Below are 18,621 nucleotides of genomic sequence, written 5' to 3' on the forward strand. Positions count from 1 at the left end.
TGGGAAGAGTTGGCTTAGAATTATGGGTGTTTGATACAATGTGGATGGCTTGAGGGTTGCCCTTGATGTTGGGGCCTCTTGGATGATGATTAAGGTTAGTATGGTGAAATGTAGCTAGGTTTTTGTGTGGTGGCTAAGGGTGATTTCGAGATTGGGAATAGATGGACTAGGGTTGGAGTCTTGGATGAGATGCTAGGGTTTGAAAAGTGTTTGAATGAGTCTAAGGTTGCTCCTTGACTTTAGGAATTAGGAGATGGAAGATAGGATTTGAATATTGCAAGATAGGATTGGAATCTTTGGTTGACTTGAGTGATTTGCAGGGAATGAGAGATTTGAGGGATTGGATATGGTAGATGAGATGGAGTTTGAATGAGTCAATGGTTACTCCTTGACTTTAGGGATTGGCTAGAATAAGATAAGGAAGATAGGATTTGGATTTGAATATAGCAAGAGGATGGAGTCTTTGGTTGACTAGGTCTATGGAAGGAGTTGAGAGATTTAAAAAATTGGATGAGTGATTAGAGTGAGTCAACTTTCCTTGAATTAAGGAAGTTGCCAAATAGGACTCTTGAGGGATGGCTAGGGTTTGTGGGAGTGGATGGAGGCAAGACTCCTTAACGGAATGAATTACCTTTTAGATATTTGAGGTGGACGGCTAGGGTTTTATGGATGGAAGATTTTGGGGTGGCCGAATATGTAAGTGGAGTATATGGACTAGGCTTTTGTGGATATGGAAAGATTTATTGGCAAGCCACTTACGGTAAGTATGACTCACGGCTAGGGCAAGTTGGATGATGGGAAGTGACAATTTCGCCTAGGTCAATGAATGTGATGGATGAACGGTAATTTTGGGATGTAGCCAATTATGGAAATTAGGGCAAACACATGTGGTGGTCGAAATTTGTGTATGGAGCAGATCAAAATGGATACAAGGAAATATATGGATGAACACGTAGGAACATTCAAGAACACAATAATTAACAATTTCACCACCAAGTCAAGAATGCACAAAGATTAATGGACTCAACAAAAGAATATGAAAACTCTTTTTGGTTTATATGAATATTTAGATATGCAAGAAAGTGTAGATGAACAAGATGAAAAATAATAACAATGAAGATAATGGATGAACAAGATAGTACTTCAACTATTGATTCACGGATTGCACAATAATTGAAATAAACCTCATAGATTGATAAACTTGAAAATAATAAAGATAACACAACTTGGATTCACGAATTACACCAAGTTGCAAGAATAAGATAAGTTGAATCACACATATTCATGAATTGCAAGGTGATGATTCTCTACTAGGGATTTATGAATTGCACCCAAGTAGCCCAAGTGCTAAGCACTGAAGGATGATCTCAAGAACAAGTCTACCCCCTTGGGGAATTTGCCAAAGGTTCAAAAGATGTAAATTAAATGTTTAAGGGACCTATTTATAGAAAATACAAAGTGCAAACCCTAATAAGTCCCTTGATAAATAAAAATAAATAAAATAAATAAATAAACAAGTGATAATGGTGTGGAACCCATGGGGGCCCACGACATTGGCCCTTGGTGGCCTTGGCTGGCCCATGCATGCCTAGGACCATGTCCTAACAGTTTTTTATGGGGTCTTGACACTGCGCCGGTGGTCATCGTCATGGTAGCCGAATCTACACCGGTGGTAGCGTCGTGAGTAGCCAAATCTGCTAAAGGTGGTCGTCGTGGGTAGCCTGCGGTGGTCATCATTTGCAACCTCTCTCTCTCTCTCTCTCTCTCTCTCTCTCACACACAAATACGCTCTCCTCTGCAGGCTGAGCAACCAGTTGACACTGTTTACGGAACAAAAAGATTGTCGCTCTCCACTGGGCAACACCTTAACAGGGTAAGGCTCAATTCCAAGCTTGCTTCCGTCAAACACCGTCTCCACAATTACCCACTCTTGAACTTCCTCATCGGACAACCAGAAATCACTGCACACACAAATCCCATGGTGACCCACCACTTCACCACTATTTCAGATAACATATCTAGATCTCCATAAACCTCTTCATCAAAACCAAAAACCAGAACAAAAAGCAAAGAAAATGTTCTACTTCCAGAGATCTATACCTGTTTTGGTTGTTTAAGAAAAGAATATGAAGAGAAAAGCAGAAGAATATGAAGAGGGAGGGAAAAGCAAGTTAAGTTGGTTTTTAGGAAGAAAAAGTCTATTTGCAGCCAATATATTATTTTTATAGTTCTCTCTATTTTAATGTTTTTTCTATCCTTCAACTCGACTATATTTCCCAAACCCAGACGCAGATTGCTCGATGTGAGGAAAAAAGATAGTTTTCAAAATAGCGAGGAGATAGAAAGACGAGAGAGAACTGTCCAAAATAATGATGAAGACAGTTTCAAGTTCTTAATTCAATTCAAGGCTTTAAATGCAAGTGATAAAAATGTAAAGAAAAAGTCTATTTGCAACTGGCTACATGGGACGCGATGCCCCCACGGTTCCCCTAGTCGGTTGCAAATAGATATTTTCATAGTTAATACTCTAGAGTTATGCTCTCTCTCTCTCTCTCTCTCTCTCTCTCTCTCTCTCTCTCTCTCTCTCTCTCTCTCTCTCTCTCTCTCTCTCTCTCTCTCTCTCTCTATGTGTGTGCGAGGAGAATTTAAAATGCGGAAGGAAAGTGTGAGACTGTAGGGGAATTTACAAACTCAACCATGTGAATCGCTATGTATATGCATGCTTCCTATCCGTAACTGAACACGTGACATTTTTTTGTGGGTATTTTTTTCGAAGGCCTTCTATTATCATTTTTTGGAGCCCTTATATTCATCATTTTTTATTTATTTTTTGTTGAATTAAATGAATTATTCTACTCATAATCTACACACCACACATTTAATAAAACTCTCCAATTTGTCTATCTCAAAATATGTGTGAATTTATTTCTACTGACAAAACTGCTTCCTATGGTGTGGAACATCAGCCACATAGCCCGACACGAGCACGGTCCAAAGGTCCCAATATAATTCTGTCGGGACAAATTGTTTGGCACTAACGCGCATGTAAGCACAGTCACCTCACTCGGCGAGTAACTTCTCAACAACTAACAACTAGTGTTTAAGCGTATACAACGCATGTGGAACGTGCACCATGCATGAGCCATGTACGGTACACGTAGTGGAAAACAAGGAACAACCCTGCCCCCAATGCACTTTGCATGGCCCATGCAACGTGCTCCACCAACTTACTCGCCCAAGTCTTCTTAGCCGATTTTAGTCAAGCAATAATCGACTACAACAACTAAAACTCTCTAAATAAATTGTCTGGCATCGCAAGCACCAATCTTCTTCATCTCCAAAACATGACAACCCACAGGCCTCACCAGCGTATCTCCAACCTTCGCAGCACTCCGGCAGAGCAATTCAATGTGGACAACTGCCTTCGTCAGCAAAGCAGAGTCCCTAGACTCGCCGCAACACAATGGTCGAACACAAGTCCCTAAACTTGTCAACCCTCACGCTAGCAAAGCCGAGTCTCTAGACTCACCGCAACACAATGGTCGTAAACAAGTCCCTAGACTTGTTGACCCTCACGCCAGCAAAACCACGTCCCTAGACTCACCATGATGCATTGGCTAGGGCCAAGACCTTCCGAGCTCTGCCCCATTAACAGCCAGTCTGATACAAGTCCCTTGACTTGCCGACTTTTGTGCTACAAGCCGAGTCTCTGGACTCGCCACGATGCATTGGCTAGGGCCAAGGCCTTTCGAGAATTGCCCGATCAACAGCCAGTTAGACACAACTCCCTTGACTTGCTGACCTTTATACTACAAGCCGAGTCTCTGGACTCGCCACGAATTTTAGGCCGAGCACTAGTCCCAGGACTTGCCCAGAAGGTCATTCGAACTTAAGTCCCTAGACTTACCAACCTTCACGCTGATATGAGTCCCAAAACTCGTGCGAGTGTCACACTCGAGCCATAATCATTGTCAGCGGGTTACCTCCGAGAACAAGCCTTCGAAGTTAACGAGTCTCCGAGCTCCACAACCACCTTGCGCGGGTTGCCTTCGGGAACAAGCCGACAGGCTTGGCAACCACCTAAGGTGGACCAGGGGTCGATGGGCCCTCTGACCACTTTGTGTGGGCTACTTCATACAAACTCCAACACCAAAAAAATTGAAAACGAAAACATCGGGCGAACATACACTTTCTTATAATGACGAGCATACATATAGAAGCACCGCCGGACAACGCATCTTACGCGATCAAGTACACCTCCCGCCACAGTCGAGCTCCACGCTCACATTGTACGTGGTCGAGTACACCTCCCACCATAGCCGAGCTCCGTGCTCGCATCTTACGCAATCAAGGATATCTCCCTCCACACCCGAGCTCCGTGATGGCACTTCACGTGGTCAAGCTTATCTCCCTGTAATACCCCACCTAGAAAGCTCCTTTGGCCTTGACCTTAATAGCCTTAATCCTAAATAATTAGGAGTTGAACTATTTGAGAATAAGAACAATTTTGGATGTGACGCCCCCAGATTCCGCTTGGGATCGGACGGACATTTGAAGCGTCGGGACATGCAACACAAGGTTACCTGTCCTCGTTCATGACATATAAGATGCAATGTTCCTAACATGCATCTAGCATTATGCAATATTCGCAGCGGATAATTTTTTTTTTAAAAGCAATACTATACACCAAACTTATGATATCCCAAATACTTACAACATACTTCAAACATAAAGACATACTAAACAACTAAGATCACAACACTAGTCCAAAATGGTTGTGAACAAAATAGTGCTGGAGATTGAACTCCACAAAATACAATTAGTAACCTAAGGCAACTACATCTAAGTCACACCGTCGCTTAGTCGACCATTTCCAGTTGGTCGTTTTCTGGTTCTCCTTCAGATCCTGTAACAAAATCTACCATTCGGGAGGAATGGTAGTTGGGACTACCACAGTGAGAGTGAGATTTGATTACAAATCTCAGCAAGTTAACAAAAAACTTCACACAGGTTAATGATGCATGCATGACAATAAATGCATGAATGCACAATCAAAGTCAATTAACTTGACATAACATGGCATGAAATAATAAGCATAACATGACTTGACATAACATGGCATGGAATAATAAGCATAACGTGACTTGACATAACATGGCATGAGCTGACATAACTTGAACTGGAATTGAAACTTGGCTTGACGTGACATAAACGTGAAACTTGACATGAACGTAAACTTGAACATAACATAATGTGAAACATGTCTTGAACGTGAAATACATGAACTTGGAATCTTTCTCAGTAGACTTAATTAATTGACCATATGGGTGCTACACAGGTCCCCTTGAGCCGTGTGTCCCTGCCAATTATCGCATCACAACACAGGTGTCTATACCAGCTGTGAGTGCGTTAATACGTACTCCACATTTGTTGTGGTCCCACGTATCCTACGTGTCACAATTGCTGTGTCTCACGTAGTATATGCTCCACAGTTGTTGTGGCCTCATACTTCATGCTCCACAGTTGTTGTGGCCCCATGAATTGTTTGTGCCACACTTGCTGTGGACACACGTAACATAATGTGTGGCACCATCGGCGTTAGTGTCTGGCGCGCTCCGGTGACCAGCTAATTAGGCCTCATTCTCAACCTGTTGACTGTACTTCGTCAACCCAGGGAATTTCACACATATTTAGACACTCCAGCATGAACAAAGGAGTTTCACTAGGATATTACCCCATCCTAGCACTTAGGGTCGTGATTGACATGAATAACTTAACAAAATTGTTCTCGAGATACACAAACTGTATTCGAGACGAGATGACATGGATACGAAAAGACAAAAGTCCTGACATAGCGTAACGTGACGTGAACATAAGATGACAGACATGACATAGTTGGGACATAAATGTAACCTTCTACATTTCATAACATAGCATACATGTAACATGCAACATTTCATAACATGGCATACCATATAACAGACAACATTTCTTAACATGGTGTAACATGTAACAGTGAATATTACGTGACATGAAATACATGTAATAGATGGCATACTTAACTTAACATGACATACTTGCAATGTATAGGAATACGTGACAAAATATCTTGTATAACAGATGAATAATTCATGACAGAATAAATTCTGTGTAACCGATAAATATGTAATGACTTGGCATGACACATATGATATAACATGCATACATTCAATTTAATTCCCTTACTCATCACTCGTACACATTAAACTGATAGTAAGTTAAAAGCTAACTTACCTCGATCGTCGCGTTCTACTATAATAAAGCGCGAAACACGAAGAACTGTAAAAAGTTATTTTAAAAGTTAGAAATTAATTATTAACAATTAGAAATGTGAAAAGAGACAACTTAGAGTAAAATTACCATTTTGCCCTCTATATGTGGGCAAATAACCATTTTACCCCAAACTTAAGGATTTGATATCTTAATTCCAAAAATTACCAAAATTTACATTGCTCATGTAAATTTTGTTCCAAACTCAAATATCAACTCAAAAAAATTTAAGACCAATCACAACTATGAAAAACTCACTATGGCCGAAACTTACATTGGACATTTGTCTTGATTTTGGTTGCAATTCTTTCAAGTTCCAAAACTCATGAATAAACCAAAATCTTGTAACAAAGATCTTCATATCCTAAGTTTAAAAACACCCTTAAAAATATCCATTAAGAAAAAGCTAATTATCAACACCAAACTTTTTGTAAAAAGACCCAAACTTTTTAACAAAAAGTAAACCTCAAACCACAAGTTTTGACCTTAATAAAAACATCTCCAAGAATTCCAAAAAATCAAATCTTACATCTAACATATTCATAACATCATCCTAAGATCAAACATGCTTTAAATCATCAAACAAAACTCACCAAAAATCACAAAACAACACTTGAAGTTTTTGGTTTTAAACTTAGTCCAAAACAGAAACTGATTTTCCCAACTAACTATGATCAATCTCTTGATCCATGGCTTAAATACATGTGATCTTCAAACTAACACATCACATGGTTTAAAAATGTGTCCTAAAGAAGATCCAACCATCAAACTTAAAATCACATGGCTAAAATTTAATAAAACATGGATCTAACTCAAAAACATCAAAGTTTAGGCCTAACCGAAATCCTCTTGCATAGAAAATCATATCTTTAAAACTAATACTAAATATCTTCGAAATAACATCCTAACATGTATATAAGAGGCTTAGGATCATCATATAAAAATATCAAAGCCTTTGGAATAAGATTAAACCACGAAATATTCAAACTTTCACAAAACAGAAACTGTTTTTCCACTTCCAGTTTTCAAGTTTCTAACTCTAAGAAAATCTATCATCTAAACTTTATTCAAACAACAAAACCTCAATGAACATTCATAAACACATGTTAAAAACACTCTATAAAATTTTCGGACCAAGATATGTCCATTAGCTTGGTCAAAACTTCCAAAACATACATACTATCCAGTTTCACGCCCAGAATGACCTTTCCATGGTTAAAAATACTTTTGACCGATCAAATGAGCATGGAATGAGACTAATAAGATATCCACGTAAACTAGACTCAAATACTAACAACTTATGTTAAGGAGTCATCGTGAGATAATACTTACAAGGGATCACAAATAGCCACGCAAAAAGACCCAGAATTCTGCCCGAGAGAGCGCTTTTGGGTTTCTCTCTAAGAACGGGGGAAAGAAGTGATAAAATGGAGAGAAGTGTGTCTTGCAAGACTTTAGACTTCTGGAGGGGGAAGTTATGGGCTTGAATGACCCTTGATTGGAGGTGGCTATGTGACATAAAGTGAAGAATAGAGAGGGGCAGAGACTGCCTGCAGCAGCTGTGAAAGATGGAGGTTGATGGAGTGGATTTCTCCTTCACATCAAGGCACTATTGGGTGCAGCCAATGGCCGTGGATGGTCTGCCATGTGGGGGAGGAAACTTCTCCAAGAAGCTTTGCCAAGGTGGCCAATTTCGTGGGCCTTGGTAGGCCCCACCAAGTGGGCTTCAATTTGGGGTTTAAATGGGGTTTGGTTAGGGTTTAAGATGCTATCAAGCCCAAAAATCAATTTTTCTTGACCCAATCAAATTCCCAAGGTTTAAAAGGTTGAATAATGATGTCATAAGAAGGATTTGATTAATTAATAGCAAGTGGAAGTGATTTAATCAAGTGATTAAACACAATGCTAGAAATCGGATTAAAATGGGTTTGGAGGCCAACTTTAGGGTTTGGGAAAATCATTTAGGGTTTTGGTTTCAACCAAGCTTTTGGGGTTTCAATTGGATTCCAACCATTTAGGGTTTTGCTAGGGTTGAAACCCTCTTTGGTCTGGCACAATTTGGTTGAACAAATGAAACACAGCTTTGCTTAGGTGACATGATCTCACACCTTGACTTCCTTCACAAATCCATCTAATGGTTCCTCTTTGTGGCAAGTGTCTAATACCATTTACTATGTGTGGCTAAGATCTTGCCAAGTGTTCAAATAAAACTTCTCTAACCTAATTTGGACATTCCACACTGTGATTTTGAAAACACTGCAATGGGTGCGCTTATCGAGGTTACTATTCACTCCAAAAAAATACATAATAAACTTAGTACTAAAAAATTCTAAATATTCATATTAACCTATAGTAAAAATCGTTTAACGAAATTCAACCCCGAAGTACCCCTAAAAATAATTTCACAATTTTTAACAGACGTTTCGTCCGGAATTATGAAAATAAGCTATTGCGCCATAAAATCCTAAATAATCCACTGAGTCTAATGGCATAGACCATAACGTATTCTGACACTTCTAACTACCTCAAATAATTAAACTCATATTTCTAGCACCATAGTTAGTAATAACACTGACTATGTTGACAGACTAAAACCTGTGCGATTGATCGATTCGTAAAAACTTATGGGGTTTTCACGAGATTCCTAAAATCAATAGAAATTCCACCAATAAATTTCTACTGGGCTGTTACATTGGATATTTGAGTTGGCAAGAGGACCGTATACTTTTAGGTTTAGTAGAATTATTAGAAGATTCTAGTGCAATATTGATTTTGAGGAAAATGAAATTTTTGGAGCATGATTGGTTTAGCAATATTATTGTGGAGAATTTTTAGTGCTTTATTAATTTTGAGAATAAGAAACTAAGAGGCCCATAAGGGAATGACATATGGCATATTGGATGGTTGTCATATTAATGGACTAAGCAATTTGGGTTAAATATTTGATGGAATTAGAGAAAGCCCGAAAAGTGATTTATAAGGACCATAAGTTTTTTGGTTATAAACGCTTAGGAGAGGCAATAAGTTAGGCCCTACTTGATGGACATAAGACTTTAGGGCCCTAATGCACTAAGGATGTGATAGGCTAAGGATAAGATGTTAAAAAGTCTTAGGCCCAACTTGAGAGATATAAAATTTTAAGTCTTTCTTGGAGGACACTAGAAAATAGGCCTAATGTAAAGGACATAAAGCCATTAGGCCTAACTTAGTAAAATGAAGGCCTTAGGCCCAAAATTGGAAGACATAAGGTTTTTTGTCTCACTTATTGGACACAAGACTATGGGCCTAACTTATTAGACCTAAGATATTAGGCTCAACTTAGTAAGCATAAGGTCATTGGGCCTAACTTAGTAAGATTCAAGACTTTGGCCCAATTGAGGAAATACCCAAAGAATAGGACCCAACGTAGTAGGCCTTTGAGTCCATGGATATGCCCCAAAAATCTGGACATAAGGCCCATATAATAACCCACTCCAAAACCCACATTCAAGTCTTACACAAATGGCCCAACAAGCCCAACTCACAAGACCTAAAAGCCTTGTCTTTCATTTTTATCCTTCTAAGAGAAGCCCACATACACCATACCATTGATTTCCTTTAAGTCCAAGAAGTGCCACACGCCCCTAAGATTCCCATTTGACCATAATTAAGCTTCTAACTTGAGTTAAGGGCATTAATCAACTTATACATGATTAGTGACCTCTAAACCATGTTTTAAGCTTAATATTCTTCAGATTATTTTCCACATTCTTTGATCTGAGATTTATTGATTTTATTATTATTTTTCATTATTCTTAGACTAATTTAGAAGTTTAATCTTGACCCAGCACATGTCAATAGAAGCAAAGTCATGTCAATGTTCAAATCACCACCAATCGGCACCTAGGTGCACCCTTATGTGTATTGCACCAAATCAGCCCCTAGCCCACTCGTTTTACACCATTTTTTCAAGAAAAATTTCATAATTTACACCCCACCTTAACCCTCCTAGTTCAATTATAGCATTGGACGAATTTTCCCTAAGAAACCAAGCTAAGAAACCCAACCCATTCAATTAGAAGCCTAGTTGAACCAAACGAGTGGTCTTGGGTTTCGATTCAATTTTCTGCACTTATTTTGGTCACTAGCCCACACCACCTCCCTTGTCCTTTTATCCCTTGGAAGATCTTCAAGCACAAAGCACTCAAGAGAAAAATTATCCAATTACCTCCCCAAGGCAGCCCAACCAATTGGCTCAAAGAGAGACACTCACTTGAAATTACTTGGTTGAACCATCCCCCATTTCGCCCCTTTCTTTTTCTGCCCAAGCATGATGACTTGGTAGCCACTCATGCCTCACTTCCTCACCTGAAAAAGCCTTCAAATGATGGTCATAATGCCCCTAATACAAACCAAGAGGATGGGACAAAAGGGGGATCAAAATCTAAACAGTTTTTATTCAAAACCATTGGCCTCCTTTGTGCTTTTCTCTTTTGATTTTTTTGGTTTTATTTTCTGCACCAATGCAGCCCCTTACACCTATAAACTCACTCTTACACCTTACCGTGAAGAAATCATGAAACTATAGGGCACTATTCAGCTAACCAAGCATGACACAAAGTTGAAAACTTCACTCATCACTCCACCTCCCACCTCCACAAATCCAAAGCCTCATCTTCATCCAAGGCCAACGTCCTCTCCCCTCTTGAAACCTATAAATACCTCATTCACTTCCTCACTTATTCACACCTCTCCTCCAAGCCTTCTCTTGAGTCTTAAGAGCATTTCTCCCCCTTAGTGAGCAATAGAGTGAAATCGAGTGAAGTTCTTGAGAGCTCTTGAGTGAAGTTATTTTGGGATCCTTAAGGGCCACAATTTTTGTAAGTAATCTTGACCTTTTTTTTTTTAAGTGTTAGAACGACATGTTAGGCTTTAATTTATGGCTTGGGAATGAGGTTTTGATTGATTATAATTAAGGTTTAGCATGCTAATGTCAAACCGGTCAGATTTGATGTTTTGATGAAATAAATTACTTTGTATCAAATTTTTAGCCATGACATGACTTGATATGATTTTACACGATTCACTAATTTCTTAGAATGAATTTTGAAGGTTTAACTTCGAAGTTGGAAGTATGTCATAATTGGCTTTAATTCTATCTTGTATTGATCATCTAGAATGCATCGATTTTGATTAGTTTATGCTTAACTTATGGAAGTTTTGATTAATTTACCTAGACTTGAATAATGTGCATTTAGAAAATCTTTGTGATTGGGGTAAGAATTAAAATGCATGATTTAACTAAGTTTGGAAACATCTTTAGGTAAGGAAAGCTAGAAAACATCATGCATATGCTTAATGGATAGTTTAGTGAGAATTAAGGTCTTGAAGTCATGTTTAAGTGTTGGGACGGACTTGAATGAACTAATGCCTAAGTTTTTAGTTTATCCCTAATGTTATAATTACCATTGGCACTTGATGAATTTGAGTACACATGCATCCATAGAGGTTGAATAGTTGAAATCACATGTAGGCCTTAATAAAATGCATGCCATGGGTTGAGTGTAATTGGCATAGTTGTATTTTGATTCTTACAATTCTAAGGGCATAAATGATTTTAAAATATAGGAAATATGAGGTTATGAAGTTTGGTTAAATTTGAGACTTATTTGCAAATAGTACAAATTTAAAGTCTTAGTGGCAATTTTGCTAAGTTTAGGGGCAGTTTTGTAAATACTTAATTTTTGAACCCTTTGATTATGAACATCTTTTTTAGAAATTCAAATCCTAACTTAATATAATTTTAATTATAGACGCTTCGATTCTCTAAACTTGGAAAGTTTGTAAGTTAGCTTCTAACTTACTCTTAGATAATTTATTTATGATTCTTGTATAAACGTTACATTCATATTAAATGTCATTTTGAGCATGAAACATCATGTGATGCCCGCAAATTCCGCTTGGGATCGGACGGACATTTGAAGCGTCGAGACATGCAACACAAGGTTACCTGCCCCCGTTCATGACATATAAGATGCAATATTCCTAACATGCATCTAGCATTATGCAGTATTCGCAGCGGATAATTTTTTTTTTTAGCAATACTATGCACCAAACCGAAATATCCCAAATACTTAAAACATACTTTATACATAATGACATACTAAACAACTGAGATCACAATATTAATCCATATGGTTGTGATCAAAAGAGTGATGGAGATTGAACTCTACAAATACAAGTAGTAATCTGAGGTAACTACTGTATTAACACCTACATCGCATCGTCGCTTAGTCGACCATTTCCAGTTGGTCGATTCCCGATTCTCCTTCAGATCCTGTAACAAAATCTACCATTCGGGGGGGAATGGTAGTTGGGACTACCACAGTGAGATTTGATTACAAATCTCAGCAAGTTAACAGGAAACTTCCACACAGGTTAATGATGCATGCATGGCAGTAAAAGCATGAATGCATAATCAAATCGTAAGTAATCATAGCATAACTTGACATACAACATAACATAACTGGCATAACTTAAACTGAAACTGAAGCTTAGCATGAACGTGACTTGAAACATAACATGGATTTGAAACATAACATGAATGTGAACATGCATAATTTGAACTTGAACTTGAGCATGACATAACATAAATGTGAACTTGGAACATAACGTAAACGTGAACATAACATAACATGAACTTGGAACATATTCTTGTCTCATGGGATTACCATGATTGCGTGAACGTAAACTTGAATATAACATAACGTGAAACATGACTTGAACTTGGAATCTTATTCAATAGACTTAATCATTAACATGACCATATGGGTGCTACACAGGTCCCCTTGAGCCGTGTGTCCCTGCCGATTACCGCATCACATCACAGGTTTCTATACCAGCTGTGAGTGCGTTAATACGTACTCCACAGTTGTTGTGGCCCCACGTATTCTACGTGTCACAATTGCTGTGTCTCACGTAGTGTATGCTCCACAGTTGTTGTGGCCCCATACTTCATGCTCCACAGTTGTTGTGGCCCCATGACTTATCTGTTTGTGCCACACTTGCTGTGGACACACATAACATAATGTGTGGCACCATCGGCGTTAGTGCCTGGCGCGCTCCGGTGACCAGCTAATTAGGCCCCATTCGCAACCTGTTGACTGTACTTCGTCAACCCAGGGAATTTCACACCTATTTAGACACTCCAGCGTGAACAAAGGAGTTCCACTAGGATATTACCCCATCCTAGCGCTTAGGGTCGTGATTGACATGAATGACTTAACTGGCAGACATGACATTTCGTAACGTGACGTAACATGAACGTGACATAAAAGACAGAAATCTTGACGTAACATAACGTGACATGAACGTAGGACGACAGACATGACATACTTCGAGACATAAATGTAACAGAGAACATTTCATAACATGTCATACATGTAACATGCAACATTTCGTAACATGGCATACCATATAACAGACAACATTTCTTAACGTGGCGTAACATGTGACAATGAATATTACATGACAAGAAATACATGTAACAGATGGCATACTTAACTTAACATGACATACTTGCAATGTATAGCATGTATAGCAATACGTGACAGAATATCTTGTGTAACAGATGAATAATTCATGACAGAATAAATTCTGTGTAACAGATAAATATGTAATGACTTGGCATGGCACATATGATAACATGCATACATACAATTTAGTTCCCTTACTTATCACACATACACATTAAATTGATAGTAAGTTAAAAGCTAACTTACCTCGATCTTCGCGCTTCGAGACAAAACTCAAGTGCGATCACGGGAAACTGAAAGTAGTGATTTCTAAAAATTAGAACTTAATCACTAACAATTAGGAATATGGAAAAATATCAACTTAGAGTAAAATTACCATTTTACCCTCTACATGTGGGAAAATGACCATTTTACCCATAACTTAAGGATTTTGCATCATAACTTCAAAAATACCAAAATTTACATACCTTATGTAAATTTTGTCCCAAACTCAAATATCAATTCATAAAAATTTAAAACTAAACACAACCATCAAAACTCTATATGGCCGAAACTTACAAAGGCTATTTCCTTTGCTTTTTGTTGTAATTCTTTCAAATCTCAAAATTCATGATTAAACCAAAATTTTTCTTCTCCTACACTCATAACATATTCTTAAGAATAATCATGTTTTGAATCATGAACAAAAGTCATCAAAATCACTAAAACCATACTTGAACTTTTTGGTTTCTCTTCTAAGTTCAAAACAGAATTTTGTTTCTAACTTGTTTTGATCAACCTCTTGATCCATGACTTATAAAGAAATGATCTTCAAACCAAAACATCACATGGTTCAAAAAGGTGTCCTAAAACAGATCCAAGCTTCAAACTCAAGATCACATGGGTAAACATCAACCAAAACATAAATTTAGCCAAGAACATCATCACTTTGGCCTAACCGAATATCTCCTTCCATAAAATTTCATATGTTTGAAACTAACTTCAAATATCTTCAAAATAACATTCTAAAATGTATATAAGATGCTTAGGATCTTCCAATAAAAATATCAAAGCCATTGGAATATGATTAAACCAAAAAAGATTTAAACTTTCTCAAAACAGAAACTGTTTTTCCTCTTCCAGTTTCTATGTTTCTAGACCTAAGAAAATATTTCACCAAAACTTTTAATCATGCAACAAATCCTCAACCAATAATCATATACACATGTTAACAGTACTCCATAAAAATTTCGGACCAAGATCTATTCATTAGCTTGGTCAAAAACTCCAAAATATAACACACTCTCCAGTTTATCGCCCAGAATGACCTTTCTGGGGTCTAAACAACTTTTTACCAATCAAATGATCTCAAAATGGAACAAATAAGATATCCACATAAACTAGACTCCAAAAGAAACAACTTTCATGATGGAAACGTTGCGAGGAAACACTTACAAAATCTTCGAAACAGGCATTCAAAAGAGGTACGAAAAACTGTCCGAGAGTGTCTTTTGTGTTCTATGAAGGAAAAGTGTAAAGGAGAGTTGCTTTTTCGTGGGAAGTGGACTGTAGAGCTTCTTACACAAGCTATGTAAAGTGATAGGACTGAAGGAATGGTTGAGTGTTGGCCTTTTCTTCTCATAAAAATCAGACTAAGATCTTTTCTTAAGGTGGAGTGTAAGAGTGAATGAGTGAGGTGGCCCTTTAGCTATGTCTTTCAAGAACCTTCTAGGCTCTTCTTGTACAGATCTGGCCAGCCAAGTGGGGGTACAAAACTTAGCCATGAAGCAATCCTATGGTGACCAAATTCGTGGGCCTTAAAGGGCCTAAACCGAATGGGCCTAAAATTTGGGGTTTAAAGAGGGTTTGGGTTGCTATCAAGCCCAAATCCAATATCACTTGGCCCAATCAATTTTTCAAGGTTAACAAGGTTGGATAATGATGTTCTAACACAAATTTGAAGGATTAATAGCATGTGGAAGTGATTTAATCAAGTGATTAAACACAATGCTAGAAATCGGATTAGAAAATGTTTAGAGGCCAACTTTAGGGTTTTGGGGAAACCGTTTAGGGTTTCGATTTCAACCATGCTTTTGGGCTTTCGATTGGATTCCCACCATTTAGAATTTCACTAGGATTGAAAACCTCTTTGATCTGGCACAATTTGGTTGAGCAGATGAAACAAAGTTTTGCTTAAGCGACATGATCTCACACCTTGATTCCTTCAAATCCAACAAACGTTCCTTATGGTGCCAAGTGTCTAAAATTATTCACTAAGTGTGGCTAAGATCTTGCCAAGTGTCCAAATAAAACTTCTCTAATCCAATTTGGACATTCCACACTGTGATTTCGAAACACTGCAATTTGTGCGCTTACCGAGGTTACTATTCACTTCGAAAAAGTGAATCATAAACTTAGTACTAAAAATTCCTAAATATTCATATTAACCTTTAGTGAAAATATTTTACCGAAATTTAACCTCGAAGTGCCCCTAAAAATAATTTTACAATTTCCAACAGACGTTTCGTCCGGAATTATGAAAATAGGATATTGTGCCATAAAATTCTAAATAATCCACTGAGTGTAATGGCGTAGACCATAATGCATTCTGACACTTCTAACCACCTCAAATAAATAAAACTCATATTTCTAGCAGCATAGTGAGTGATAACACTGACTATGTTGACAGACTAAAACCTATGCAATAGGTCGATTCGTAAAAACTTATGGGATTTTCACGAGATTCCTAAAGTCAATAGAAATTCCGCCAATGAATTTCTAGCGGGCTGTTACACATCATATTATACATCATTCAACATTTGATTACTTGTTTACATGACATGTGAAATTCTCACCGTTTTAGCATATTACATATATAAATATCATTTTTTATGAAGCTTATTATGCACATGTCATAAAATATATTTTTCAAAACATTGCATGAAAATAATTTTTGTCACGACCCCAAAGATTAGGATGGAAAATTTATCCTAGTGGAACTCCTATATCCACTATGAAGTGAGTAAAAATAGAATGGAAACCCCTAGGTTGACGAAGAACAGTCAACGAATTTCGAATGAGTTCTTTTTAAAGAATGCTGGAGCGAAATCAAATGTTATGACACCTAATGTTGGTTGGTGTATATGTTATGATGTTATGATGATATTATGGTATATTACCAATGCATTGAGAACAAGTCTGCAGACAACATAGTCTGAATGTGAGTTGTACTATGGTCACCAGTAGGTACTCACATTGCACATGAGGAACTGTGACGATACCATACGTTATGTTGTTAATGTTATAATTAATTATGAACTGCTAAAAATGATGAAATGTTATGATAAAATTATGTTTTTTTTTTTTTTACGGTTGAAGTAAAAATGTTCTCTGAAAGAAAATGTGCATCAAAGTTTTTTGGAAAATGCTGAGAAATTTGGATGGGAGACAAAATATGGATTTTTTTCTGCATATCATTGCATGCATCTCATGTTTATCATTAATCATGCATATCTTATCACTATTCAAGTTGGTTGCTTAACTTGCTGAGATTTTAAAAAATCTCACCTTGGTAGTCCCACTACCATTTTCTCTGGAATGGTAGAAATTGTGTCAAGATCGGCATACAACGAGTATGCTAAACCACTGGCTTCAGATGGCTGAGGAGGAGCCCGATCTGGAAAGGAGACTGGACTTAATTTGAACTTTCGTAGCAATGACTATATATATTATAAAGTAGATGCAAGAGTTAGTCTGGCTATGTAGATTCAGTTTTATGGAGATTCTATCTCCTACATTATGTTGAATTCAAGTGGACCTCTTAAGTGAGGAAGTACCTATTTATAGTTTATAAATCATTAGGATGTTTAGTTCATTCTAACATCAATTATTTTTATCACCCTTATTTCCACTGCGATTAATGCATACTGTTAGTTGCATATTATGATGTATTGCATATTAACTATAATGAACGGGAGTATGTAACCTTGTGTTACATGTCCCGTCGCTCCAAATCTCCATTCCATCCCAAGCGGAGGTTGGAGGCATCACATTCCCACTTGCCTCACCAAGATGAGCCTCGTGCTTACACTTCACGTGGTCGAGCCCATCTCCCACCTAATCTCATGCTCATAAATATTTACTGCTTAATGCAAGAGGAACGAATGAACATGAGCTAGCTCCTAGAATTTATTTCTTTACGGACTTCGGCGGATGAGTTCGATTGCATATTTTACCTCTGAAGATTCTCAAAGTCTTTGTTGGGACAAATTGCCCCTAAGAATCGCAGATAACCGTGAGGGGGTAAAATATCTAGGCCCATCCCACCAGGGCACAACTAGGGGACAAGAGGGGGGAAGTAAGGAGAGTGTCAGGAGGCATGGGGTGTCAGGAGGCAGGGGTGTCAAGAGAAAATGGGAAAGGGAGAGGGAGTCAAACAAGCAAAGCAGACATCCCTCACCATTACCGAGGCACACGCGGGAAGATGATCAGATAAAATGGGAGATCCAGACGACTTCAAATGGGGGCTTCTTCTTCGACTTCTTCTTCAACCTATGGAGGGAGAGCTAAAAAGAGAACATCTTTTCCAACAAGTAGATCTCCAGCTACAATTGTACAGTGAGAAATGAGAGGCTATGAAAGACTATAAACATGCATATTATAGTGGAAATTCCCTTTTAAAATGCCAGTGGACGTAGGCAACATGTCGAACCACGTACATTTGTGTTTCCCTTTCTCTACACTAGTTTTCCATTCACTGTCAGGGATGTACACACCGACACAATACAGCTGCACTGGACTACTGCCAGGGGCTCCAAAC

The sequence above is a fragment of the Juglans regia genome, chromosome 7 (genome assembly GCF_001411555.2).
Source record: "Juglans regia cultivar Chandler chromosome 7, Walnut 2.0, whole genome shotgun sequence".
Taxonomy (NCBI): domain Eukaryota; kingdom Viridiplantae; phylum Streptophyta; class Magnoliopsida; order Fagales; family Juglandaceae; genus Juglans; species Juglans regia.